At 39.0% G+C, this 3556-nt stretch overlaps 1 non-coding gene across 1 annotated transcript; it reads right to left on the bottom strand.

The window, feature by feature from the left end:
- Nucleotides 1–234: 234 nt before the first annotated feature.
- Nucleotides 235–341, bottom strand: LOC118013669. Its single transcript, XR_004680092.1, has one exon. It is a non-coding gene; the product is annotated as a U6 spliceosomal RNA (small nuclear RNA).
- Nucleotides 342–3556: the final 3215 nt, after the last annotated feature.

The following is a 3556-nucleotide window of genomic DNA, read 5'->3' as shown; positions in this document are numbered from 1 at the left end:
AGCTAATATACAGTGTAATTCAACACCCAGTGCTCATCACAACAACTGCACTCCTGAATCCCATCATCTATTTCACCCATCCCTCCACCCACCTCCCCTCTGGTAACCATCAGTTTGTTCTCCAAAGTTAAGAATCTGTTTCTCTCTCTCTCTCTCTTATTTTTCCACTTATTTGTTGTGTTTCTTAAATTTCACATATGAGTGAAATCATATGGTATTTATATATATTTCTCCAAAAATATGGAATGTTTCATGAATTTGCTTGTCATCCTTGCACAAGGGCCAGGCTAATCTTCTCTGTGTCATTCCAACTTTAGCATATGTGCTTCCAAAGTGAGCACAAACTAGTGTATTTTTAAAGTCTGATGGTTGGGGCACTTGGGTGACAGTAAAGCATCTGACTCTTGATCTCAGCTCAGGTCTTGATCCCAAGGTCATTAAGTTCAAGCCCCATATTGGGCTCCATGCTGGGCATGGAGCCTACATAAAAAATATAAATTAGTAAAGTCTGATGGTTATATAATACCATTGCTTCACCAATGCATATCTAAGAATGAAACTAATGACTGAGAAATGGAAGATGCTCACTCTCCTCATGCCTTGGTAATGGATTATTTAGACAGTCTGTTGCTTAGATCCATTCCTTATTCTTTTCACTATTCCAAAGAGTTTGGCCTGCCCAGAAGAAAATAAATCTACTCAGCCATCAGAAAAGATGAAACCCAACTTTTACATCAACATGGATGGGACTGGAGGAGATTATGCTAAGTGAAATAAGTCAAGCAGAGAAAGTCAATTATCATATGGTTTCACTTATTTGTGGAACGTAAGGAATAGCATGGAGGACATTAGGAGAAGGAAGGGAAAAATGGGGGGGGTGGAATTGGCAGAGAGATGAACCATGAGAGACTATGGACCTGAAAAACAAACAGGGTTTTAGAGGGGAAGGGGGAGGGGGGAATGGTTAGCCAGGTGATGGGTATTAAGGAGGGCACATACTGCATAGAGCACTGGGTATTATACTAAAACAATGGATCATGGATCACTACATCAAAAACTAATGATGTATTGTATGGTGACTAACATAACATAGTAAAATTAAAAAAAAAAAAGAAAATAAGAAATCAACAATAAGTCCAATAATTACTAATATTTCACAGTTGAGAAAATTGAACACAAAAGATTAAATTCTTCTCTGAATTACAGAGCTAGTAAGTGACAGAACCAAAATTTTACCTCTAGGAGGACAACTCCAAAACACATGCTCTAAAACATTATAAGATATTGACTTTTACCAAAGAAAAATGGACAATATACACATATTACACTGGAAGTGATCACTAAATGTTATAGTTTCTAAGCTAGGCATGGCTAAAATACCTTTCATTTTTGCAAATATTTTTAAAAAATTGACCATCTATTAAGTATGAGCTGGTTTAATGCTAACCTAAACCAAATACATTTAAAGTTTGGAATAGTCTAACTTTTTCTAAAAACAGAAACTCTGAAAACAGGTGAAAAAGAAAACTTCCAAGGGCCTGTGAAAACAACACTGACTCTGATATCATATAGGGTCTAAAACCAGGCTTTTCCATTAACTAGCTATGTGCATTGAATGTGTACCTTAGCCTTTTCAAGCTACTCTAAAACAGTAATTGTAATAGTGTTATTCTTTTCAGTACTATGTATGTGAGAAAGTACCTAGCACCACAATTATTGATCATTATCAATTCCTTCCTTTAAATGTATGCTTTAATAAGCATCCTTTACCTTCTTAAAGTGGCTTCAGCATTTTGTTTTGAGTTATTTTCATGCATAAAAATGCATGTCATTTACAAATTATCACATCTGGTATTTGACAAATGTTAAGGAACCTCTCAATATTACTTAGCTCATATAAGTTCTATATATGTGGAAAAGAAATTCCATGATATTAAAATAAAGTATTGAAAAATTATATAGTCAGTTCAACAGAATTTTACATGATATCCAAAAAAAAAAAAAAGAAAGAAAGAAAGAAAGAAAAAGAAAAGAAATCATGCCCATTCTTTTTATTTTCAGTTCTCTACATTAACATCTACTGGTTGCCGCACCAGGAACTAGCTTGAAGAATACAAATGCTGCTGATCAGACAGTTACCTATTCTGAAAATTGTACAAAAAAAAGGAGGGGAGTGAATGAAATTAGAGCACAAGTAATTTAAGAAAAGAAAGATGTTGCTATACATGACTATTATGAATTATTAAGAGAAATTGTGATGTTTCCTTCTTTTTCATTTCTGCTAGTTTAGATTCTTCCTGGAAGTGCATAAGAACTGTTTTCTAATCACTCTCTCTTTGACTAATGCCAAAGAATCAATAAGCTAGGCATTTGAAGCAAAAATACATGATTAGGAAGGGGGAAAGATGGCAGAGGAGTAGGGGACCCTATTTCAACTGGTCCCCAGAATGAAGCTGGATATCTACCAAACCACTCTGAGCACCCACAAAACCAGCCTGAGATGTAAGAAGATCTGGATCTCTACAAAGAGAATATTACAGGTGGTTGGTTTTGAGGTACGAAGTGGGGAGCAGTGATTCCACAGGCAGATATCAGAGGATAAATGGCAGCAGGAGTGTGCCTGGCCGTGGGGATCCTACACCGCCCGTGAGCGACAGCCTTGCTCGCTGGGGACAGGGCACAAAGGGGAGAGATGTGCCCCGAACTGGAGGCAGGACTGGGAGCGCTGCAGAGGGGCACACAACCAAGGACGCTGCAGTTTATAGCAGCATGGACAGAAACGGAGACAGTGTGGCCTGGAGAGCTCACTGAAGAACAGAATGCAGTATCTCTGCTCTGAGGCAGAGGGTCAGAAATGGTCTGTTATGCTCAGACTCCCAGAAGAGACATGGAGAGCCACCAGGGAAAGCCCCCAGAGAACAAAAGCCCCAAAGACTAATTCCCACTGAGCCCATCCCCCACCACAGGGGGGCAGGGCAACTCCACCCAAACAGGGTTGCCTGAGTAACCGCGTGGCAGGCCCCTCCCACAGAAAACAGCCTGGGAAAACAAGAGGCCAGCAACCCTAAGGTCCCAAGAAAACAGGTGCATCTTGCTTGGGTTCTGGCCAATAATTTGGACTCTATACATTCCCTCAAACACCCATCAACAGAATGACTAGGAGGAGGAGCCCCCAAAATAGAAAAGACTCAGAGATTATGATTTATGCAGCAGATTTACAAATGGATGCAGATATAACCAAGATGTCGGAGATGGAATTCAGGTTAGCAATTGTGAAGACAATGGCTAGAATGGAGAAATCACTTAATGGCAACATAGAGTCTCTAAGGGCAGGAATAAAAGGTGAATTGGCAAAACTTAAAAATGCTATCAATGAGATCCAATCCAATCTAGATAATCTAACGGGTAGGGTAACTGAGGCAGAAGAGAGAATCAGTGACTTGGAAGACAATATAATAGATAAAAAGGGAAAAGAGGAGGCCAGGGAAAAACAACTCAGAATCCATGAAAATAGAATCAGAGAAATAAGTGACACCATGAAGCGTTCCAATGTCAG

Source organism: Mirounga leonina, unplaced genomic scaffold (genome assembly GCF_011800145.1).
Source record: "Mirounga leonina isolate KUSES-001 unplaced genomic scaffold, KU_Mleo_1.0 Mir_101664, whole genome shotgun sequence".
Taxonomy (NCBI): Eukaryota; Metazoa; Chordata; class Mammalia; order Carnivora; family Phocidae; genus Mirounga; species Mirounga leonina.
The sequence above is the reverse complement of the archived record's forward strand: the minus strand, read 5'-3'. Positions and strand labels throughout refer to the sequence as shown.